The 26,337-nt window shown below is 35.9% G+C and overlaps 1 protein-coding gene and 1 pseudogene across 1 annotated transcript in view; one reads left to right on the top strand and one right to left on the bottom strand.

The window, feature by feature from the left end:
- RSPO2 (R-spondin 2) overlaps window positions 1-26,337 on the top strand; it is a 156,130-nt gene that overhangs the window by 49,454 nt on the left and 80,339 nt on the right. The gene's annotated exons all lie outside the window — the stretch shown is intronic.
- On the bottom strand, window positions 9,665-10,453 carry LOC122495713 (annotated as a pseudogene).

Genomic DNA, 26,337 nt, shown 5'->3' with positions numbered 1-26,337 from the left:
CTCTACTTCTCATTGTAGTTAATGCTCATTATACACAAATACAGCTTCATGAAAAGCATGTCCCCATTCATTACCCTTCTCTAGGCACAACTACTGTTATTTTATATCAATTTCTGATTCTTTGTATGGGTTTACATCCTTGCACACACAAACTGTCATACACATTTGGGAGCTTGGGAATGAAGATGAAGTGTTTCTTCTCCCCAAAGGCCAAGGTGGAAACGTGAAAAAAACCACTTTGAAACTGAGTTGCTATGGACAGAAAGGGGAGAGCCTTTTCCTGCCGGTGTGGGAAATCTGCTTGGGTGGTACACAGCTGCTTTCCCTGTGTGCTGCCTAAAGAAGAGAAAGGAGATAGAGATGGAACTTCCTCTAGAAGGCGCTGGAGACAGAACCTGTGTGTTGGATTACAGGGTGGGTGAGGTTAGGGGCTATGGTCTTGACAGAACCTTTGTACATGGTAAGGATGGGGCTGGCTAACTCTTGGATTGGAGGATACAGTGTGAATGCAGTGTTAGCTGGAAAATGTGGTGTGATCTGTAAAGGGAGCACCCAAGCGAAGGGAAGTTGGCATGGGTATTAACCCCTCCACAACAGAGTGCTTTTTGATAATAGTGATGAAGTCATCACTTTTCTTCCCAAGGCCATTAAGACCAACCAGGGAAAGGGCTAGAACCCTGCCCTTTAAGTGGAAGATATAGCTCTTGTCTCTCTATAGCACACTGAGGACTTAATGGATCCAAACTCTGTGTACTCCAAGCTGTTGCAGAATTAGATTTTTCCTGCTTATGTGTGGGGAGGGGAGGAATGACTTTGCATTCAATTCAAGTTGATGTTTTAAAGTAAAAAGAACTGGGCTTCATATCTGAAAGAACTATAATAAATTTTGACTGACTTTCATTTATGGACTATGTTCAATACCTAGAGAGCTGATACTTGACTAGAAAGCGATAACTCAGGATAGCAGAAGGGGCAGGTTTGGGGAGAAAAAGTTTATTTACATATCTCAGTGAGTCAGACTGTCTCAGTACATTGGTTAATGATTTTTTTGGCAAAGAGATACAATTGATTAGCCTTTCAAATATATAAAACATTGTCATAAAATTGTTTAAAATGATTGAGATAAAACTTTAGTGATTTTTCCCTTTATTATTTAATGTTGCACTAAATTTGGCTTATCTGGAATACATATCTTGTTAAATTAGACTGTTTGCTCCTGGAAACCAGGAGCCTTATTTTCTAGCAAGCCAAGTAAAAGGTATGTATGTTACAGCTTGTTAGTTGAAAGGTGCTGCGTTTTAGCAATATATTCTGAACTAATAGCAAACATCTATACTAGATGTGAAGCACTGAGGTAGACTCTGGGCACATCAAAATATACAGGAGGTGATATTTGCCTTTGAAGAACTTTTCTTCTACTGGGAGAGACAGACAGCTGGGTAGTTTCATCATAATGTAACAAATATAGTAATAGAAGATACTCTAGCATGTCTCAGGGGCATATTACAGTGACCCTTTAACCCTTCAAAGTGGTTAAAGAATATCAGAGGCAGCTTCCTGGAGGGGATTGCATATTCCTTTTTAAGTTAGGAAATGGTGTCATTTACTTATCATTATTCCTTATGTTCTATATACTACAGACATCATAATTGTTGAATGACTAAATGAATGAAATAGAGCCATATAAGAGCCTTGAATTAGGCATATTAAGTAACTAGAAAAATAAGGTCAAATAGGGGTGAGGTATTCTAGGGATTAATGGTGAAGAGTGAAAACAGAAGCCCAAGAATTTAGGGCTGGTGTTTTGTGGAGGGATGAAATCTAGCTTGGAGATAAGACTGGGTGGGCTTGGTTTTGGAGTAATGGAGACTATAGTGAACTTTTAAACAAGGGAAGTGGTAATACTTGTATTGAATTCTTAAATCCCTCTTGAAGCATAGTTAGAGGAAAGATCAGATGGAAGGGAGAGTTGGAAGCATGAAAGTGTGTAGACGTGTGGAAAGCCCAAGTTCTGCAGTGAGAAATATGGTCATAAAAATGCGGGAGAGAGACTGAAGGGGACATTGGAGAGTGAAGATTTTAGGTGTTGGCAACTAACTGTGGTGAGGGATGGAAGTTCAGGATGGATGTAAGGTGTTGGTCTCTGACCTATAAGCAGAAGTCTCTTGGATAGAGTTTCCAGAAAAGTTATTGGTTTCTTATAAAAAATGAGAGAGAGCCCCAGCAGACATAAACCCTTGTCCCTTGCCTGGAGTGCCATGCAATCAATGCCTCCTATTGCCTCCTTGAAGAAAAGTGGGATCCTGAAAGAATGGTAGGCAATGAGTAATGTCTGACACCTGGTAAGGTAAGTTACCTATTAGTCTTCCTATCACTGGTACTAAAAGGCACCAAAATCTATTCTTTTAAAGAACATCTTGAGAAGAACATTACATACCAATAGGGGATTACTATATTTGCAAGGAAAAAAAAAAGTGGCTGTCATATCCTTAACATGCACTCAATTGGCAAGTGCTTTAGCACTTCCTAAGACTGATATTGTCATTATCACAGAGAATAACAAAAAGTTAATAAAAGGAGGTGATTGTGGGCTTTCTCACCAGCTTGATTTGAATGAACAGTGTGAAAAATAGAAACTCTCAAAGGGAAGTTTAAAAGCACATGACCATGTGACTCCAGTGTGGCTCAGACCCAAAGGTTGAGGGAAGCCCACAAAAGGAAAAGGCTACCATGGAGTGTGGGTCAGCTTTGCAGAAGATCCAATAAAAATAAAAGTTGGGAAGGGTAGTATTTTATTAGTAACAAGACTCAGTGCCAGGTAGCTCACTATAACATTGTGAGTTGTATTCCTTTTGTTAGGCTTGAAAATATTAGTGACTATGAGGTTCACTGACCAGAAATAATAAATCTTGTATTAAGTTGATCCTTCTCTTGTATTTACATTTAAAATAATCTATATTGCACTGGCTACACTTATTTAAGTGTATATACCACCATACATCAGTTTTCAAAACTATTTTAAACATATGCATTAAGATGTGCAATTCTTGGGCTGGCATGAAGTCTGTTTTTTTAAAGTAGGAATTGTTAAATATAAAAACCAAGTTCTCTAATCGATCGTGAAGGCATGAAATTCAGGGTGCTGGTGGTTTTAGATTCTTCATGTTTTACGGGAAAAAATCTTCACATTTGGTGGTACATGAATTTATTTTTAATGCTTTATCCGGATTTTCTATCATTTCCCTACCCCCTTTCCCATTCTCATTTAAGACTTTGAGACGTCTTGGCAAAGAGGAACAAAGAGATTTAATTCTTACTGAATATGAAACTCCTCAGGCCTGGATAATATCCGCATTTTTGCGAAGTCTGGAAAGTTATAAGTTTCAGCCAACACTGGAACAGCTTGAGAAACTGTTGAAATCATACATGTATTGTTTTGTCTCTTGTGTAGGAAAGTACTTCTGTGTGGCCTGGTTTTGTTTGATGTGGTCCTAGTTAATTTGGTTGGCCGCTTGAGGTCTCTAATGTTGACCTAAGGGAAATTTGGGAAATATTGGTTAATATGCCACAGTGTGAGAAGGATTTATAACAAATGCCATGTATCATTAATATAGGCATTCTTTCCTTGTAAACTCAATATTTGATATAAGAATGTATCATGACAGGGGTGTTTGGGTGGCTCTGTTGGTTACGAGTCCAATTCTTGATTTCAGCTCAGGTCATGATCTCCTGGTTGGTGTGGTGGAGCCCTATGTGGGGCATTGCCCTGAGAGCGAGGGGCCTGCTTGGGATTCTCTCTCTGCCCTTACCCTACTTGTGCATGAGCTCTCTCTCATAAACTTAAAAAATGCATCACAGTAACTTAGATGACTGATGCCCTCATTCCCCCCTCAAGGAAAATAAAAGAGCTCATTTACCACCCCAAAAGAGTCTCATCATGAAATAAGGTTGAACTGTTTGTTGGTCTTGAGACTCTCGTTTTCTGCTAAGATTGAAGTGAAGTGTAAGTGAAGTCCCCTTTTATTAAGAAAATACAAGTATGAATTCAGGCTATAACTTTATCCACAATGCAGTAAATACAAACATTATAGCAAATTATATTTTGTTTTCCTCTACGTCAAAAAAATTAAGTTTTCTTCAATTGCTGAATGAAGCAGGATACTTTAGAATGAGCCCTCAGATTGTAAAGGCTTTTTTGTTACTTTTATAATTGGTAGCAATTAGAAAATATCTGGACTTATATTGTAGTATTTTAACATTCGGCTACATATTTCTCTCTAAATTTGTAAATGCTGTGTAATGGAATCGTTAGTTTGAAATTTCTTCTAACTTCATTCTATAAAATAGAATTTCCTAAGTATGGATAAATCATTCATTACAAATATAAGAATAAGCATATTTTTTTGTCTTAATATTTTGTTTTTAATCAAAGTTATACACAAGATATGGTTTGGAGTCCAATAATTCGACCAGGCTTCTTTTGAAAAACTGTCCTTGTCCCAATGCCCTCCTGCCTCCTTTTCCCCAAGTACTTTCAACTCTTCTAATTTTTTATTAAAGTATAGTTGACACATAATGTTAGTTTCACGTGTGGAAGATCGTGATTTGATTCGACAGCGTGACCTGTTACACTGTGCTCACCATAAGTATAGCTACCATCTGTCACTCTGCAACCCTATTACAATACCATTGTCTATATTCCTATACTGTACCTTTATCCCCATGACTTAGTCATTCCATACTTTGAACTCTTCTAGAATCTCTGGTATTCATGTTCATAACTCTTTATAATATGCTTTTATTACTCCTCCTCTACTTTTTAGTTTCAAGCATTATGTATTCAGTTCCCCCTGTGGGAGGTAAGGATTTAGCCTACTCTCACTATGTTCTTTCCTCACTGTACACAAGTATGCTACCCCTCCCCATCCTCCCAGTAGAGTTAGAGGATAGTTTTGGAAGGATGAATACCTTGTGTTTCTATTCCTATAACCATGCAAGCACAGCTGAGTTACATAGTGCATATATATTTTTGCATTTCCTACCCTGTGTTAACTTGTTTTCTCTGGAGATGGTTTCTATTCTATACAGACATCCTTAATTCAACTATAAACTTTCTTTGGTCTTCCTAAATTTCTTCCTAGAGTGTGAGAAGATAATTATTTTATTAATTGTAACCTTTGGAGGAAACTTCTTGCAGAGTTTGATCTCCTGCAATCTGGACTGATTGCCCTACCGCCTCCTTCATAGATCTCATCCTGCCATTTTCCTTCACCATCATCTTGGGGATTCCTTTTGTCTCTAACTTGTGTTTGATGTCTTGTTTCCTGGATTCCGTCCATCTTTTTTTTTTTTTAATTTTTAATTCTCTGTGGAGCATATTCTTCAGTAACTTACTGAGAAAGAGTACAAAGGATATATATTTTCGAGACCTACCTGTCAGAAAATATCTTTATCCTGCTCTATAGATGACACTTCTAGAGGTTTTTGGACACTTCTTGGAGATCTTCTTTAGTCATCTCCTAACTCTCAGATTTCAGCCTCAGGATGGACCTTCCCTTCTAACTCTCTTAATTTCCTCTCCAGTTCTTCTCCTGCACCCAAGTGGGTGGTGGAAGTTAGGAGAATGTGCTTCTCTAGAAGAGTACATTTCCTTTTTTCTGTAGCCTCACCTTCAAAAGTTTTATGGATGCTGACAGTTGGTTTGTGGTTGTCAAAGAGAACTAGAGCTGGACAATAGTTATAGTTGTAAAAGCATATTGTATTCAGGAATCACTGCAACTGAAGAAAAGAGACTTTGGTATAGAACTGGGTGCAATTCTGAATACAACCAGGAAAGAAATGGAGATTTACAGTCAAGGATTAGGCTGGGGAGAGGGTCATGGGGACAAACTTAGTAAAAGGAAATACTGAGGGTAGGGCGATATTCTTGCTAACTTAAAGGATTATTGATAAAGGTAGGCCAAAGTGATCAGATATTAAGGGTGGAGGATGAGGAATGTGATCAGACGTCAAGAATTGAGGAGGATTCTTTCTAAACTCACTTAGCAGGATTCTTGCCACTGTTGGCCTATGCAGGCCCAGCAAGGTCAGGTCCAAGGTCAAGGCCTACTCAAAAAGAAGAGGAACAGGAGCCTGACAAGTGTGGTCAAGGGGAAAATCTTTGTGATTGAAGTTCTTGTTACTTTACCACATGGGTTCAGATTGTAGAGAGTAAAAAATTTCTCAAGGTAGTCCTTGTAATACACTCATGGGTGATGTCACTTAGTTTTATATTTTTAGAATGTGAAATAGTACCACGGACATCTAAGTAATCTGGGGAGAATAATGTTTTCTTTTTTCTAAGACTAATCATGCTCAGTTATTAGTCACACTGAAGAATTTAAATATGTATGTGTATCAGAAAAGAGTGATGTAATTTTATGTCTAAAAACCCACTGTTACCATATAATTGAAGAGGGTACTTAGGCTTCTATTAGGGTTCACGAACTAATTTAGGCCTAGGAATCACAGGTGTAATGGGGCATTTTTCTACAAAGGAAATACGTAACAAACTGGGCATCCTAAAGATTGATCAGTGTAGTTTTAAATTAACTTACTAATTTATAAGCATATACAGATTCTATTTTTGGCTATCAACATTGATCTCTACCAGGTAGTAGAAGGCCAAGCCAATGGGAAAAACTTAGGGCAAGCTCTTGACCTTACCTGAGCATACAGACAATAGGAACAGGCAGATGAATTTATGTTCACAGTGGCGGAAAAATAAAAGGATAAAGGCAAAAACAAAACAAAAACAAAAAAACAAAAAAGGTGAATAAGTGTGGGATATGAAGTTTCTAGTTTATATTGAAGTTATTAGTATTGAGGGTTTACGAGATCCCTGAGAATTTTGAGGTTTTAAATCATCAGGAAATGAATTTTGAAATTAGGTAGAGAGCATTCTCTTATCTTTAAACAAATGAATAGCATACCCATTCCTTGTTATGGACTGATAATCCCTACCAAAGATCTGTCATGAAATTGGAGAAGATACAAGAAAGATTATAAAAAGGTCAATATACATAGTACCTATCCATGGGGAGTAAAGAAGAACAATAGGAATCTATAGACACAAGTGTTGGGGAGAGATATGGCCATGTTTTTTTGATGGCACGGATATGAATAGTATCGATGGTAAGAACACTACTTTATTCCAAGATGGGGTGAGCAGTGGCGCTATGAAATATCACCTTACCCAACTAGTTATAAACTTATGGAACTGATTACTTTAAGAGGAAGTAGGGGTGGAAAATATAAATAACCTCAAAAATGATTTAACTAAATTTGTGGATTACAGATTCATAATGGGTTATTACAGGGAACTAGGATGTTTTGGGTACACTCCTAACCTTTGAGGTTGACATCAAAGAACAGCCATTCTCCCCACAGCATGTCCCCTGGTGCCATCATCAGAATCCTGGACAGGAAGGATCATGAGTCTGATCCAATGTGGCAAGACCCATTAGACTCTGATCGGTGCCAGATCTGTGTGGGTTGTAAATTTAGGGTAAATTTCAATATGAGAGTGGTAAATTTCAATGAATGAAAACTTGAAAACCTTAACTTTAAACTGCCTAATTTTTGTTTGTTTTCCATTATTTAGTGTACTCCTAAAGCTTATTTTTCAATTCTTTGGAAGATATTTTTATTATGTAGCCTGTACTTGACTATGATTGTACTTTATGACCTAGTAATTTCCCATACTGTAGATTGAATATGATCAACTAATAACCCTGGGAAATACATCTTCTACCCTTTCTCTTGCACATCAACACATTTTCAACTGCAGTTTAATATCGAGAGAATAAAATAGATTCTACTTCATTTTTGACTTTTGGCTTTCCTGATAGACATATCTATAAGATTCCCCTTTGAATCAATTTTAATCTATGTATAGGGATGCACAAAGATAACTTTAGTGCTTTCAGGTACAGAGATTTATTTTCCTTAATACTTTTTTTGGTGGGAGGAGGGGGGTATTACATTCAGAACCTTTATCTTAATGCCTTAAAGCAATGTGCAGAATCAACCAGGGACCGTGTTTTAAAATGATTTCAGTTCACCAGGTGTGGAGTGAGGCCTGAGATTCTGCCTCCAGGTGATGCTGCTGCTACAGGGCTGAGAACCACATTTTGCAAACAAGGCTTTCAAGTGTTACTTACTGCAGTTTTCAAAAACAATCTTGGTCTCAGCTGTCTCTCAAAATATGTTTTTGGAAAGTTTAAGGAATACTTAAAACAAATAATTTGAATGGACAAGATCCAAATGCTCTATTTAGATGTTGAGCTAATCTAGAAATACTTTTTTTTCCTTTTTTTTTTTTTTTTACCTATTGTGAATTCTTCCATCTCTCTTCCTTTTCTATTTGCCTTCTGTATTGAAAATTGTGACCAAATGACACAAATGTTTCTTGATTCTATTAAACTTAAGCACACACACACTTTCAGTTCTGTGTATTTTGCCTAATTATTGGCAATAAACTTGGTAAAGGGATCTAAGGCTTACAAATGTTCTACTTGGAGGAAATTGTAATTAAGGCTATTAAGGCCTTTGGGTTCCTGTGTGTATTTTAAGCAAATTAGGATTTTATGTGTCTTTTAAAGAGACAGTAACTCTTCCCTGTCCAATTAGTTCCTCTTCATGGCTGAGCATGAGCATTCAGTGCATGTGGTTGAAAGGGCATGTGTCCTCCTTTGTTCTTTCATGTAAATCATTGGTGTAAATGAAGGATTTGTTTTTTCTGGATTCCATATGTGAAACTCTGGATAAGTAAAACCTAAGAAATGAATTGAAGGGGTCCATTGTAATTTGGTACCAAAATTATTTTTAAAAACCAAATTATTCTTTAAATAATTTTTAAAGCATTTTAAGGCAGAATAATTGCTCTTACCTTTTATTTTCAAAATGGCATTGTTCCTATTAAAAAAATATGTTCATCCAAGACATTTATGAAGTACTGCAGAGTATAAAGAAGATTGATTCATTTTACCTCTTTGCATTAACTATGTTAACATTTTTGTGTCTGTTTTTTTTTTAATTAAATACCACTATAGTTACATACAGTGTTATATTAGTTGCAGGTGTACAGTATAGTGATTCAACTATTCCATGAACCACCCAGTGCTCATCAAAATGAGTACAAAGTTATTTTGCCTATTTTACCCATCCCCTACCCACCTCCCCTCTGGTAGCCATCAGTTCTCTACAGTTAAGAGCTTGTTTCTTGGCTTGTTTCTCTTTTTTTTCCCTTTATCATTTTTTTTTCTGTTGCTTATATTCTACATATGAGTGAAATCATGTGGTATTTGTCTTTCTTTGACTTATTTCACTTAGAATTGTATTCTCCAGCTCCAGTCATGTCATGGCAAATGTTGGGGTGCCTGGGTGGCTCATTTGCTTAAGCGTCCGACTTTGGCTCAGGTCATGATCTCATGATTCTTGAGTTTGAGCCCTGCGTTGGGCTCTGTGCTGACAGCTCAGAGCCTGGAGCCAACTTCAGTTTCTGTGTCTCCCTCTCCCTCTCCCTCTACCCCTCCCCTGATTGTGCTCTGTCTCTCTCACTCTCAAAAATAAATAATAAAACATTAAATTTTTTTTTTTTGGGGGGGGAACTCCACATTGTAAAATTCATTACCCGCAATTATTATATCACCATAAAAAATAGGAATTTTAACAAAGTTTGACATTCAAAAAGTGAAAATAAAAAAGTACATGATTTACGAGTACATAAATATCCATGCACACTTTTAGAATGATGGCTACTGGAAGCACAAGACCTTTTAAAATTCCAATCTAGACAAGACTGTCATTCCAACTGTCTCTTTCCTACATGTTGGAAATAACAGGAATCTTAAGAGAGCTGCTGTGGTCAGTGTCACATTCATCCCAGCCTCCTTCCTAAGCCTGTTGCTGATGTTGAAAATGTGATGAATCTTTTGCCTTAGCTTTGATGCTTTTTCATTAATTCACTTCTGGTAGTAAACTGTGGCAGGTCTTCCACTTCAAATCCAGCAGCCATTTCCATCACTTTGTCTAAAAGGTCTTTGTTGTAACTGCAACCCAGGAAGAGGTAGTTGGCCTTACACCATGGAGAGGGACAGAAGCTGGGCCAAGCAGCCACCTCCATTGGGTGAGTCGCAGTAGTCAGGCAAATGGCACAGGATAAATTCCATGTGAACCTCCAATTTCTTCTCACTCTTCGAGTGGGAGCAAAACTGTTCTTAGTTGGCTGCCTGCCACACCCCCAAAACCAGCTCTTCCACCACAGCAGCCACCTCACTACCCAACATGGAGCCCTCTGCCACTGAAGCCTGTACCCTTACAGTCTTTGTTTTAAGGTCTCCTTTGTCTGATATTAGGTATTGCTACCCTGGCTTTCTTTTCACTCCTATTTGCATGATGGAGGTTTCTCCATCCCCTCACTTTCAATCTGCAGGTGTCTTCAGGTCTAAAATAAGTATCTTATAGGCAGCATATAGATGGGTCTTGTATTTTTACTCATTCTATCATCTTTTGTCTTTCGATTGGAGCGTTTAGTCCATTTACATTCAAAGTAGTTATTAATAGGTATGTATTTATTGCCATTTTGTTTCTTGTTTCATGATTGTTTTTGTAGTTCTTCTCTGTTTCTTGTTCTGTTCTCTGTGGGCTTTCTTTAGTGATGTATTTGGATTCCTTTCTCTTCATTTTTTGCATATCATTGTTTTTTGATTTGTGGTTATCATTAGGCTTGTATATAACATCTGCATGTTGCAGTCTAGATTAAGTTGATGGTCGCTCAAGTTTGAACCCATTCTTCTTTCCACTCCACATTTTAGGTTTATGGTGTCATACCCTTCCATCCTTTAATTTTGTGAATCCCTTGACTGATTTTTAGAGATCTACTTATTTTTACTGCTTTTGTGCTTCCCACTTTGCTTACTTTTATTGTCTTTTCCTTTCCATTCAGAGTCTCCTTTGACATTTCATGTAAGGTTGGTTTAGTGGTCATGAACTCTTTTAGCTTTTGTTTGAGAAACTCTTTATCTCTCCTTCTATCCTGAATGATAGCTTTACCGTATAGAATATTCTTTGCTGCACCTATTTCCTATTCAGCACTTTATATGTATCATGCCACTCCGTTCTGGGTTGGAAAGTTTCTGCTGAAAAATCCCCTGATAGCCTTATGGAATTTCCCATGTACATAATTATCTTCTTTTGTCCTGCCTGCTGTTTTTAATATTTTGTCTTTATTACTATATTTTGCCATTTTAATTATAATATATCTTGGTGTGGATCTGGTTTTGTTGATTTTGTTGGGCGTTCTCTGTGTCTCCTGGATCTGGATATTTGTTTCCTTCCCTAAATTAGGAAAAGTTTTCAGCTATTATTTCTTCAAATAAATTTTTGTCCCCCTTTTCTCTCCCTTCTCCAGCTCCTATAATGCAAATGTTATTACATTAGTTGGAGTCACTGAGTTCCCTAAGTCTCTTCTTGTTTTGCCTTTTTTTTCTTCTCCTTGCTTAGCTTCATTACCCTGTCTTCTAGGTTATTAATTTGTTTCTTTGCTCCTTCCAGCCTGCGGTTCATTCCATTATGCCTGGTTCTCATTTTATAGATTGATCCCTTTATCTCTGTGTTATTCCTTATTTCTGTGTTAAGGGTCTCACTCATGTCTTCTAATCTTCTCTTAAGTCCACGGAGTATCTTTATGATAATTACTTTAAATTCTCTATCAAGCATGTTACATATTTCTCTTTCACTTAGGTCTCTGGCTATGGCCTTGTCCTAATCCTTCATTTGGGACAAATTTCTCTATCTTATTTTATCTGAGTGTCTGTTCCTGTGTTAGGAAAATCAGCTATGTCTCCTGGTCTTGAGGGTAATGGTCTTCTGAAGAAGAGGTTCTTTAGGACCCGCAGTGTAGTGTCCCCTGTTCCCAGGGTCTAGCATTTGAGGAGTATCTGCAATGTATGCTGTGTACACTCTGCTCTTTTGTCCTGGCCACTCTACCCTTCAGGCCAGTTGTCTGTAGCAGCTTTCCTTGTCTGTTGTGGGAAGTGTTTGGTCCCTGGCCTGAATGTGGTAAGTTTTAATGAGGTATACTCTGGTCTGCTTGTGAAATAAAGGCATACTTCCCCCTTTGGAATTAATAAGTAATCTCCTGGGCAATATTTTTTCCCAATAAACTTTCACCTAATGGTGTTAGGATGGTGATGATCCCTGCCTTAATAAAATTATTGTATTAATGAGGGCAAAATGGTTAATCTAATTATGTGGCCACAGTCATTCAAATGCAATATTGTAAGATTGTCTACAAGATAACTGGCCTGAGCTCTAAAGGATCTCAATGTCTAGAAGGACAAAGAATAATGGATGAAGTATTCCTAATTAAAAGGACCCAGGAAACAAACCAAATGCAGTGCACATTTGATTGGTTTCTGGATAGATGGGAAAAACAGGACAATTTTGGAATAGTTGAGGAAATGTGAATATTCACAGCATATTAGTAATATTTTACCCATGTTAAATTGCTGAGGTCCTGCAATGGTATTATGATTACATAAGACAATGATCTTATTCTCAGAAGGAGTATGCTAAATTTCACCTGAAGTATTGTGATGTCCTTACTTTCAAATAGTTTATCAAAACTATATGTGTGCATTTCCATGCCTTTACTTCTATTCATAGATCTATGTGTGCATAGGGATATTGATATATAACAGGGAGAGAAAACGGGAATGATATATTTTTTTTTAAATAATGAACCTAGTTTTGATAGGACTTATTCTTAGTGACTTAAAAATACCAGGATATGTTTATAATAATTGTTCTAAACCAAAAGTGTTTACAACTCTGATGTCCTAAAACCTCATCTAGAATTTGGAGATTTTGAAGTTCAGTTTACTGAAAATCAAACTCTCTTCTTTAAATTCCTGTTTCATTTTTTTCAAAAACTAACTTCTCAAAATTAATGAATATAAACATAAAATTCATTAACATCTTCTTGCATATCTTATTTTTCAAAATTTTTTCCTAAGCCATACTTGATTTTCCTTCACTTTGAAGGTCTTTATTTTTAACAATTATAAAAAGGAAAGCAGAAAATAAAAATTTGTCTCTTTCATGTAATGTTACCCATATCTTAATAGTTGGGTTTAACTTTTCCTTTTTGTTAATTTTGCTCCAAAAAAATTCATAAACCTTAAGAAACTTTAACCTCCTTCACATTTCATTTGTGATTATTTTTCTCCTGAGTATATACTGTTGTATACGTTGCTTGAAATGTTTGAATTTATTGGGGAACTTGCTATCAAACCAATTTGATTTCTGTAGAATGTCACTCATTTTTTTCCCCTTTGGGATTATACAAGTAGATTCTTATTTTGAAAATATCCTCTTAACCCCTATTCTAATTTAGAAACATTGACTGCAAATCCAAAACTGTTTCCTTTCAAACTTAAAAAAATACACATTCCTGAAGTCTTCAATTATATTTCTAGGGTCACAGTTTCTGTATTCTATTATAAACTCCCCAGTAACATAATAATTTCTGTGTTCTCAACACATTTTTCCTTGAATCCAAGTTAAGTACTGAGTGGCACCTTTTGTTGATTTTGCTGTTGGCTGAAAGATAAATTGTCAATAAAATAAGCCAAGATTTGTCTGATCTACTAAACATTTTTTTTCTTGCATTCCCCAACACTGTGCATACATCTCATACATACTGTTCTCTCTCTCTTTGGGATATCCTCCTCAAACTTCTGCTTTCTCTTTAATACCCAGCTCCTATTACCACCTATTTCTTAGCTATTCCAGGATAAATTAAATCTTCATGTTTACCCAAAACACTTGGTGGCATGCACATAAAATAAAATTTAAAAACCATGGTACCTTGTAGTGCTCTCACTGAACAAATTTAGGATAAGTTGAGCATTAAATACAGTAACAGATGACAGTCCACTGAATAAAATCCATGGTTCCCTACTAATAAAAACAGACAAATGAGGGAGAAGGGGAAGCTCCTCCTAACAACTGAATTCTCCCTTATCGATGGAGAAGGAATGATGGAGTTAGAAAATCACCTTTGAGAATCATCAGAGTAATAGTTGATTTAGGCAAGCATAAAAAAGAATACCATAACTATTGTGCATAATTATGATGAGGAACAGGATATTTATACAATCTTACTGTATTTTTTCAAAAATTACTTGTTACGGAGGTGAAAGTAATAACTTCATAGTATAGAAACCTGGAAGATAACATCTTAACTAAGGGATCAAGGTTAATATCATGAGTAATGGAACCAAATTCATTTGTTGCTCCTTGGCATGCACAAGAAAGGACACATCACTTCATACATTATCCAAAGAATGTGTGGCCAATCATGAGGGAGTATCAGACAAACCCAAGTAAACATTCTGTAAATAACTGACCTATTCTCTTCCAAAATGCAAGTTCATGAAAGAGGAGGTGTTCCAGATTAAAGAGACTAAAAAAGAAGACAGTCTAATGCAGTGCATAAAGTTGGATGGGATTCTAGTGTAAGAGAAAAATAGATATAAATGACGTTATTGGAATAATTGAATATAGACTGTGGATTAGAAAATAGTATATCAATATGGCTGATGTAAGACAATGTCCTTATTTTTGGAAATATGTAGTGAACACTGAAAAAATGTAGAGATAAAAGAGCATAATGTCTGCCACCACTACTGAAATGGTTCAGAAAAAATAATACATGCATATGTCTGTATATAATCTGTAAATGTAGGCATATATCCGTGTCTATGGCTATCTATACATCTGTGTCTGTAAACACATACATATATAGTTTTGCCACTTTTTGAGAGTGACCAAACACTATTTCTAGTTTTTAATTAATAGGCAATTTGTTTTTGTCTTCCAAGGCCTGGAGGAAATGGAGGAGAACTGTGGTCAGAAAGCAGTGGCAAATTGGTCTCCAAATCTGTTTAGAACAGAGGTTTCTCCTGCATCAGAATGTTAGTCCATATCTCCCCACTTCAGCACATCTTAAAAGTCTAGTTTTGGATCATTTGAATGGTGTCCCCAGCCTTTCTAATTACACAGGTATGCTTGCTGTGTTACTTCAAAGGCCCTTTAGCCAGGATAGCATCTGTCTTCAAAGACAGGAGAGTGGCCCATTTGCAGGAAATTGTATGGTTTGGGTAGGTTTTTTTGTTTTTTCTTTGAACTTGTTAAGTAGAGATCCCTATTGAAGAAGTGCTGGCCTTTTGCTGTATGCCCAAACAGTGAAATACTTTCCATTTATAATTCTGAAGATTCTCTTTAACCTCTGCTAGGAGAACCCTGTAACTCAGTTTCTCCCTGTTCTCCTTTCTGTTGTATCAGCAGTGTTACTCTGAAATGTTTTTGTGAATGACATCTTAATTTGGTTGGTTTATGAGACTTAATATATTCCTACTTACGTTAGGAAAGAATTAGTATAGTGCTCTTAGTGACTAATCATCAAAAGGAATTTTGGTTATTTTGCTGCAGCTAAAAACAGAGCAAAGCGCAGGGAGCAAATTAAAAGGCACAGCCTAATTTGAAAAACTCACAGTTTTAATTATGCTAGAATGCATTTTTTCCCCTAGGTGCTATGCATATATCTCCTAATGGGGAAAGAAAAAGCATGGCTTTTGTGAGAGCTGGATTCAAATTTGTCACAAACAAACTGTATGACCTTGGAAAGGTTTCTTAAACTCTCTGATCTGTTTATTCACTTTGATAAACAGAAATTATGAGTAATAAGCATTACTTTCAAAAAATATGAAAGCATGTACCCTGCAATTTGTCACGTATTAGGTTCTCCAAAGTTCGTTTTATTCCCCCCCACCCACCCACCCTTTTTGACTTTCCTCTTTTTCATTGCTTCTTGTTCTGAGTAGACAGAATTTTCTCAGAAAAAATATGGTTAAGCAGCTAGATTTCAAACTGGGTCTGAGGTAAGGAATGCTGTGAGGCATATCGACAAAGCATTTTAAAATAAACTGTTTATAAATGTTAAATGCAGACAATCGATTTAAAAATTGAAAACTATCTTCTGTAGGTCTGGAGATTTAATAGCAAATCATTCTCACTTCTGTTCAGGTGTGTGTGTGTGTGTGTGTGTGTGTGTGTGTGTGTGTGTGTGTGGTTTTAACAAGAGTGACCTACATTGAATGTAATAAAGCTTTCACTTTTTTCCCTTGCTTCACAGTGTAGTCCTTAATAATTGTTGCATAATAATGTTTGTCAGCCCTAAGGGTTTGTTAGTGTGTTTTTCATTAATGCAGCTTAAAAAAAATTTATTATCTTTGAAGAAACCTTTCTCTGGGACAGCATAGCTAGCAGTGTTTATTCTCAATTTTCAGACACAGTGGTATGATCCATGGAAGTTTCCACATCTAAAACACATGGAGTCTTTAATCTGGTTAGTTATGACACAGATTCTTCTTGAGGGCTGTGTTTATGACACCAAATAAGCCATCCAGTTTGCCTTCCATTTATTGTTTTAAAATTAAAAGTGGAATAAGCAGGAGTTACCAAGCTAGTTTCTATTCTAGGAAGCAGGTGTACATGTGGAATAGTTGAATAGCTTGTGCATGATGGGAATATATATTGAACAGACACCATCCCTCCCATCCTCCCCTTTTAAAAACAATTTAATTTTTGTGTAGTCCAAATGGGGGAGATTTTTTTTCTACAGGCAATTAGGCAGGTCAGACACTATGGCCCTTACAAAGCATGTAAAGCTATTTTGAATAAGTGTTAGTGTAAGATGTACTTAAGCACTTTTTGGAATAAAATTCTGGCTCTGCTTGTGAGCAATTTGTTTTTCTCTATTTAAATAATTGGATTATCTTCTTATATAAACATGGAACTGTGCGAGAGTGGTAGTTTCACAATCTTCCTAAATGTATATATTTAGATCTCATGTTGGAGTTACCATTAGCACCAGCAGTCTGTCAACATTTCCATAGGGTTGCTTAAGTATGTTGTGAAAGCCCAAGCCAACCTTGGCATGGGAAATCTGTGCTACACAGCAATTTCTAGCTATGGCTTACAGGACTGCACACATTCTAACTTTAAGCTTACTTTTAGCACTAGAACAGTTTTATAGAGTACATTTTTTTTCTCTCTCACAGATTCAGGTGAGTGGTTTATTTTCTATAACAGAAGATCTGATTCTTTTGTCTCAAAAACATCATGTATCTTTGAAAAAAAATGAGCAGTCTCAAGCCATCTTATATTTTTCTTGGATTTCATCAACTAATTAATGTTATTAGTGTTAGTAGTTGTTGAAGCTGAAGAGCATATGATTCTGGTGGTGGTATTTGCCCTCTTGAGTAGCTTAGTTTTGTGATGAGTGTGTTTTGATCCTTAATTATACACTTTCTCCCCTATTATCTGTCAGAATTAATGTCTGGTATAGGGATATGCATTAATATTTTTGTGTCAAAGAGTTTTAAGGGAGGAAAAGGAATAATTCTTATAGGGCTTGGCTTTCAAAATGAATGTTAATTATGGGAAATACTTCATCATTTGGGGAATTGTATATGCTAAATTGAGGGTTTAGGATTTTATTTTTTATAAGAGGCTATATATACATAACTACTTTTTTCCATTTATGTGACTTGTCATTTTACTTAGGGTATTAACGACCATTTTGAAAACATGTTTTTGGAGAATTTTGAAATCCCATTTAATTCTTTTGAATTTTTATGTTCAACCTGAGCTGCTTGCTCCTCAAGTTTGGGCAGACTGTCTTGATTGTTAATGATGTCTGACTTGTTAAGTTAGAAGGAGAATGTATTTCTCATGTTATGGATATGTTTGTTGCGCTCTCAAACAGACCCATGTAAGACTTCATGTTTATTTTGCAACTTTGTCTTGGTTCATTATCTTTTCTTGGTCTGCAGTTATTGATTATTCTGGGCATCTCTATGACATCTTAGCTGTCCCACTTGAAGCATGCATGAGTCACGCCTAATAGAGGCTTTCTGCTTCCCTGTTCCATGTAAAAAAAAAAAACAAAACAAAAAAAAAACAACAAAAAAAAAAACCTGCCCAGTGAATCACACTATGGCCACAGTTAACTGTGGTGGTAAATGTACTTCTCAGGTGCCCAACTATGGGGATTATGGCTCAAATGGCACTGGCATGGGCAAATAATGAGCATATAACTGTGCTCATTTTTTTCCTTTTTTGTTTTTCAAGTTATTAGCACTTCACATGTTACAATCAATCCATAACTCCATTTAGCTCCTTCCCCCCATATTTTGAAATCTCTTGGTAGCCTTGAGTTTTTGTACAGTGAGATACATATTTTTGTAAGTGAAGCAAGAGCATCTAATTAAAGACCTTTAATCCTGATGTCATTAAGAATATTCATCTCTAAAGATGATTTCCATGTTGGGGGGGCTTATAAATTTTTAGAAATAATATTTTCCCAAGGATTACTTCTAGAGATAAAGACCTATTAAGTCATTCATTCATTGTAGGTGAATAAAATGGAATTATAAATTATTAAATAATTATCAAATTTTCAGGTAGCCAATTAATATGGATTTCTCAAAGCTACTACTTAGAAAAGTTAAATTTTTATAAGCCTTTTACTTAACAATACTGTTACCTGTTACCTCATGATAGAAGCTGAGAAGAGATAATGAGAAATATGGTTTAATTCTAGAGATTGTAAAATTTTGGAATTCTTGGTGCAAGTTTGTCTTTTATTCTCAATTTTTTTCTAGAATAAATTCATGCTAATCTAGCTCCTCTAAAACGTTAATGGAAATTTGAGAAATTTTTCTCTGTCTAAGCTTTGTTAACACTGTTAGTTTTAACGTCTATTTTCTTTCTGGGGCATGATGAGTATAATAATCTAGAACATTAACATTCGCTGTCTTTATATCAAAGATCAAATTGCATGTTCCATGATGCTATTTCCTATAAATATTTACAACTTAGTGTAAAACTTAGTAAAGTATCCTAAGATAGCAATTTTTCATTTTGCTCAAATCTTTCGTAGCTCCTTAACTCATGACCTTGATTACTTAGTTGAGTTTGAGCTTGGGTAGTTCACATGATTAAAGGATTTTTATCCTAATGTTGCCAAGTTCTAGTGGGAGGATCTGTTCCCAACTCAATTTGTATAGGATCCAATAGGCAGGTTTCTTGTTATTGGTGCCAGAGATAGGGTTTTTAATTTTAAACCTATATCTTGAATTTGGGATTGGGCAGACACAAATATTAGCGATTTCATAAATTTGAATGATGAAGTTAACTGTTTACTTTTAAAAATTTGTTGAAATTGTAATGTTGTACTAGCAAAGATGGAGCAAAGCTAAGAGGCCAACAGCCCATTGTTAAGTCCCATTATTTTAGAGTTAGAAATTTGTACCTTTTGTCAGGAATGGATTCCTTCACCAGGAAGGAATTTAGATTTCTTTTTGCTTGGCAAGGGCTAAATTCTGAAACAGGGGAACACTTTTAAAAAGTGTTAGGAGTATATTAGAAACAGATGGGCATTCAACACCTACATAAAATGCTCAATGGGATAAAATGTGAATAACTGGATTTAATTTAACAAAGGATCAAACTTAAAATACCAGCATTCATAAAAGACCAAACTTACTTTTCAATTTAAGAGGAACACAAATCAAATAACTAGAATTAAGAAAAAGAGGTTATATTTATGCTGTTTTTCTCTCTTTATATACTTGTTAGTAATATAGGTATTTTGACCTGGGTTCTGCCTGATAATTTTTCTTGTTTTATGTATATCCACATATTCCTTTCCCTGTCGGGGAGATATGTGTAGACTTGTGTTAATAGTACTGCCTAACACCTTTCTGAAATTTGTTAATGTTTTATGTGATATATTTCATCTTTAGAATTTTGGGTGGGTCTAGACTTAGAAAAAAGTGTTTTGGTTGGAATGATGAAGCTCTGGATCTCAGCAGGCTTTAGTGTTGGAAAAGTTGAAGCTTACAGAGAGAGCAAATAAACATGGTCATCAAAGCTGGGAATTAAGATCTGTTTATTCACCTGCACAGTTGAATTAAATCTCCTAGCAATAGGCAGAGCCATTTAACTTATTAAGATCCTGACCAAATAAATTAGTCCTGTTTAAAAGGCTGTTTTTGCCTGGCTTTAGATACGGAGATTGCTGTAGTCACCATATAATGGATGAAGAAATTCTTGTTGAATTGTTACTAATTTACAAGATAGAGACCACTAGGATAGTTGACATTGGACAATGGTTCATTCAACTGAAAAGTCTATTTGACATTTGGGGCATGAAGCTTCAAATTGCAAAAAAAAAAAAAAAAAGTGCTCTTATCCTTCAGTGTTGAGGAGCACTATTAATGGCAGGAGAAAATGGGTGATTGGGAAGAGCACTTATGTTGGATATGGCTTACATCACTTTTGCTTTAAGAGAATTCCTCATTTGTGGGGTTATAAAGATAGCAGATATGGATTGAGATAAGTATTCCCTGATTCATTTTCATTAAGTCAGTCAAGGTTCAAGTAAATAAAGCCTTGCTTTTAATGATTTTAAGGATACCTTTAAAAAATGTGGAGCACAATTTGTTGACTCTGAAATCTTCGTGATCCAGATGAAAGTTGGCTTCAGATACATAAAGACAAAACAAAAAGCCTTTAATTTATGTTGGTTCTCTCAGTTCTGTAATTCTCTTTTCTCCATATTTGTTAGTATAGAATGTGATTTATGGTGATAAAGAGCTCTTGGTTTAGCTTTTGAACTAAAAGTATAGTTTCAGCACTTGTTTGCGATGATAGTCTTTTTAAACCATTCTATGTATGTAAATCTTACAAATTTTGTCTTAATAAGCTAATTGGGAATTTGGACAACCTTGATAGAGTTCTTTTCTAAATCTATAGTTAAATTGAAGAGCAGAATGCAGCCAGCAAACTAACCACAGACATTACAGGGGGTTCTGAACACAGACATGTTACAGGGGCTTCCGAAATGTGGGGCTCCCTTTGATGCATCTCCAGCTAGCAACCTCTGCCCTTGCCTTAGTCTCCTGGTTACTCCTATTTAAGGGTTTCCCTCTCACAAGAGTCATCAATTGCTTCCCCAAATATCATGCCATAGGGTCTTTGTGCTTAAGGTGGGTTATGTTCTTAGATAGCCCTGAAAATAAAAACGAGTTGGGTTCTCCTAGTCACCTCTCCTGTCAAAGCCATTGTGTCCAGCATATAGCTGATGAGTACTCCAGTTCTGTTCCTCTCACCCAGATTTCTGCACCATATCCACCCTCTAATTTTTACCCCTTTCTTACACAGAGAGGGTGAGCCAAATCTCAGTTTTTGAAACTTACCTACTCTTTACACCCTGCTCAGGATGCTAATAACCATATCGGAGTAGAATCTCTTCAGAAGACAGCTGGGGAAATTGTAAATAGTATAGACTTATTTTCATTCAGCTGTATGAAAATGCTTTATAAATCAATATTATCTTGTCAGAGTAAAGTCTAACTGAAATCCTACAATGAGCATAAAAGCAGGAGAATCAACCCAAAAACAGACTTTACGGTAAAATAAAGGTGGATATAGGGTTGGGGCACCATAAATGTCTTAGTGAGAAATAATAAGAGCCTGAATTATGAGAGAATTAGTGGAAATAAGGATAGTGAGTTGGAATTAAGTGTATAGGAGGAGACATTATCATAGAAGACACAGGAGGAATAAAACTTTCTGAAGTGACCCAGGCTACAGGAGTTGTGAGGACCAGAAACTGAGAATGAGGTCTTGCATTAAAGTTTAGAAAACTGGTCGTGGTCTTCAGAAAAGTAGTGTTGGGGATAACTGAATGGGTGGTTGTGGTAAACAGAGGAAGCAGATAGAACTGATGCTTCCAGAAAAATAAGAGAGTGATACTGGTTTTGTTCATTGCTAGGAAAAGATGCTCACAACTTAACTGAAATTGAACAAGTTAGCATACATGTAAAGTATGGTCAGTTATGAAAAATAAAGTTATGTTACATATACAAAAATGTATATATGTCTAGAAAGTAGACTTCTAAAATATAATGAAGAATTATATCTGAGGAAGTAACTTTTTGTCTGTGTCGATTCTTTTTTTTCCAACACAGTTGCAGATTTTGGAAAATATGGTAGTAAATAAGAAACAATTTGGAAAGCATCAATAGGTTTGTAAATAAGAGAAGGTCCATGAAATAGACTCCATATGCAGATAAAGCAGTTGAACAGTTTATAGAAAAAAAAATCCTGGGATAGGTGGGAAGAATCAGATATTAACAGTCAATTCAAAGAGCAACCTTGGCCCTAATTCCTGGTTTCTGAGTTCCTTTCAGAAGAAGAATAAAACTCCTGTTTCAATATCTTCCTGGAAGAGAAGCTATAAAAATCAAATCAGGGCTGTTGGGAGCCCAGGAGAAGCAGGGAGAGCATCTTGTGGAACTAAAACCTATATAGATCTGCTACAACTAGCTGTAAATATATCAGATGTTGAATCATTATAACTACAGGAAAGGTGTGGTATACAGCTCACTTTGTTGTATAGCTGCTAGTTTGAATACTTAGGGCTTCATATTCTTTTATATGCAATAAAAATTGTATGTAGGGCAAAGAGGATGTGGCCTCAAAGCTAAAGTCTCAATAGTTGCTGAGTTTTCTCGTCCTTCTCTTACTTCTTTCTTCTGTGGGTTAACCTGATAAAATGAAGTCAGTGTGACCTCCTATATCTTGTTACGCTTATGACTTTGCTTGGTATAGTGATAACTAAAAGTTATATGAGTTTTTCATATTTTAGAAATTATATTAGGATATAAGATTTTATATCTGAATTTTATACTAGGGCTAGAAACAGTATTTTGTTTCTTTAAAATTACTCTTTTTATCATTAGATATAGTAAAGATTATAAGGTTCATACATCAATTTTCCAGATGCCATTTCAACATTTACTTAGTATCGTCCCACCTTGTCCATCCAATAGGATATTTCTGTTTAAAAATAACCATAAATGTAAGTAATATTACATAGGTGAGCATCCAATATAATTTATAGAATCTTCAAAAGAGATGTAATTATAAGTAACAATTACATTATCCTGAAGTTAGTGTATGGCCTTTGTACCCATTTTTTTTCTTGTTTAAAACCTTCAGATACAATTTACTTATAAATTATGCACATTACTTGTAAAAATGCACAGCTGGATAGGTTTTACGACTATATATGTTGCCCATCACCTCCTGTAGTGGGTTAAATAGGGTCCACACCCCAACCCCTGCCCTCATTCATGTCCACCTGGAGACTCAGAATATGACCTTATTTGAAAATAGGGGCTATGCAAATACATTTAGGTATGAAGATCATACTAGATTAAGGTGGTCCCTAAATCCAATGACAGGGTCTCTGTTAGCGACAGGACACACAGAGGTACATAGAGAAGAAGACTATGTGCCAATGGAGTCAGATTGGAGATCTGCCACCAGCCACGAAAAATCTGGGGCCACCAGAAGAAGAGAGAAGGATTCTTCCCTAGGGTCTTCAGAGGAAGCATGGCTCTATGGACACCTTGATTTCAGACTTGTAGCCTACAGAACTGAGAGAATGAATTCCTGGTGTTGAAGTCACTACATTGTGGAATTTGTTAAGGCAGGCTTTATGTTGGTTCTCTCAGTTCTGTAATTCTCTTTTCTCCATATTTGTTAGTATAGAATGTGATTTATGGTGATAAAGAGCTCTTGGTTTAGCTTTTGAACTAAAAGTATAGTTTCAGCACTTGTTTGTGATGATAGTCTTTTTAAACCATTCTATGTATGTAAATCTTCCAGTATACCCCTTTCCAGTCAGTCTTAAACCCTCAAAGGCATTTAATGTTCTAATTTGTGTCCCCATAGATTAGTTTCACGTGTCCTTGACATCAATATAAATAGTTATATGGAGTATACCTTTTTCTTTTTTTAATATGACTTTCTTTGTTCAACATAATATATAGAAGTTTCATTCCTGTTCATGTGTCAGTAGTTTTTTTCATCATTAAAATACACTACAATCTATCCATTATTTTGGTTACAGACATGTGGATTGTTACCTCCTACTTATATTTTATACATTTAGGACATCTGTAGTTGTCACTGGTTTAGAAGTTCTACATTACTGTTTTTGAGGTTGCTACCTAGAGTTTTAGCAAATACATTTAACTTGACAAAGTTTAATTCGTGTTGGTCTTCCTCACTCAAAATATAAAAACTTGAAATGCTTTTTGTTTTCCCTCCTCAACTCTTCCACATTATTGCTGTTAAATATAAAATATGTATTATTTTTAAACCTTGGAAATTATTACTTTTTAAAAACTGGAATTTTTAATAGACATACCAACATTTCTCAATTGATTTGATCACTATTGCTTATTACATTCTACTTCCTTCTGGGTTCCATTTCATTTTTCCAATACATACAGTTTATTCTTTTGGTGAGTGGTTAATAAGTTTCTTGCCTTTAATTTGGCTGAATGGATCTTTATTTTGGCCTCATTCTTTTTTTTTTTTTTAATTTTTTTTTTCAACGTTTATTTATTTTTGGGACAGAGAGAGACAGAGCATGAACGGGGGAGGGGCAGAGAGAGAGGGAGACACAGAATCGGAAACAGGCTCCAGGCTCTGAGCCATCAGCCCAGAGCCTGACGCGGGGCTCAAACTCACGGACCGCGAGATCGTGACCTGGTTGAAGTCGGACGCTTAACCGACTGCGGCCCCAGGCGCCCCTTGGCCTCATTCTTAAACTATCATTTAATCGCTTGTAGAATTATAGTTTGATAATTTTCTCTTAGCATGCTGAAGAAAATATTTCACTATCTAACACTTATTATTTCTGATGAGATTTCTGCTAGAGGCCAAAATTGTATTCCTTTGTATGTACAGTAAAACCTTGGATTGCAAGTAACTTACTCTGCAAGTGTTCAGCAAGACAAGCAAACATTTCTAACAAATTTTAACTTGATAAATAAATGAGCGATGTCTTGCAATACAAGTAGTATATGATGCCGAACGTCACATGAGCACAACTGAGCCAATGGTTCTTGCAATTTGCTTTGATATACAAGTGCTTTGGATTACAAGCATGTTCCAGAATGAGTTATGCTCGCAAACCAAGGTTTTACTGTTTCTCTCTGGTTTGACTTCATTCTTTAGTATAAATATGCTGTGTTCAGATGCAGACTTATTTTTACTGATCTCCTCAGTTCTACGAAGCTTTCATCTAAGAATCCATCTCTTTCTTTAAATCTGGAAACTGATCAGCCATGATCTCTTTGGATATTACGTCTTACTCATATTCTCTATTTTTTGATACTACAACACCTAATAATCATGTATTAAAACTTTTTCTTTTTACATGCTTCTTAACTTTTTCACATTTTCATCTTTTTTGGTGCTACAGTTATTTAAACACGTTTTCTAGTTAAATACCTTTTTTTTTCTAATGTACCATTCAAGTTGTCTATAGAACTTTTTTTCAGTTTTAAAATTTTCATTTCTTTCTAACTTGCACAGTCACTATATGATATTGTTTCTTCCCATGTGATTTCTAGTTCTTGTTTTATCTCTTCAAATATTCTGAAGATAATCATTTTAGACTTTCAGATGGCTCTATTGTATATGACTGGTTAGGTGTGAAGTCTGTCTTTCTGAGATTGATGACTCTTCCCCATGGAGATTTGCTTGTATGTGTGATTCGTTCATTTTGTTTGTTTGTTTGTTTAACATTTATTCATTTTTGAAAGGCAGAGACAGAGTGCAAATGGGGGAAGGGCAGAGGGGGAGGGAGACACAGAAACAGAAGCAGGTTTCAGGCTCCGAGCTATCAGCACAGAGCCCGATGCGGGGCTGGAACTCACGGACCACGAAATTATGACCTGAGGTGAAGTCGGCCACTTAACCAACTGAGCCACCCAGGCACCCAGTGATTGGTTCATTTTGATGTGAAGTTTGTTTTCCATGGAAGTTCCAGGCCTCAGGATTGTAGAAAAGTTTATAAGGTAGTTTGATATTTGTTACTTTGTGTTTTTTCCTGGATTGACGTTTTTATGTTAGCCTCTTGATTTAGTTATTTGACACCAGATTGATAGTTTGAATTTGTATCCCATACTTGGATATATTGTGGATTTGGGGGTTCTTGTGCCTCATGGGCTATGTTTTCTCTCTACTGTGTTCACCCACTCTATCCCCCTAATCTGGGGTTGAAATCTTCTCTGGAAAATTAGGGCAGGGGCTTCTAGTACTGGTTTCATGTGCAAACAGCCCTCACAACTGCAGTCTACA

The sequence above is a fragment of the Prionailurus bengalensis genome, chromosome F2 (assembly GCF_016509475.1).
Source record: "Prionailurus bengalensis isolate Pbe53 chromosome F2, Fcat_Pben_1.1_paternal_pri, whole genome shotgun sequence".
NCBI lineage: Eukaryota > Metazoa > Chordata > Mammalia > Carnivora > Felidae > Prionailurus > Prionailurus bengalensis.
The sequence above is the reverse complement of the archived record's forward strand: the minus strand, read 5'-3'. Positions and strand labels throughout refer to the sequence as shown.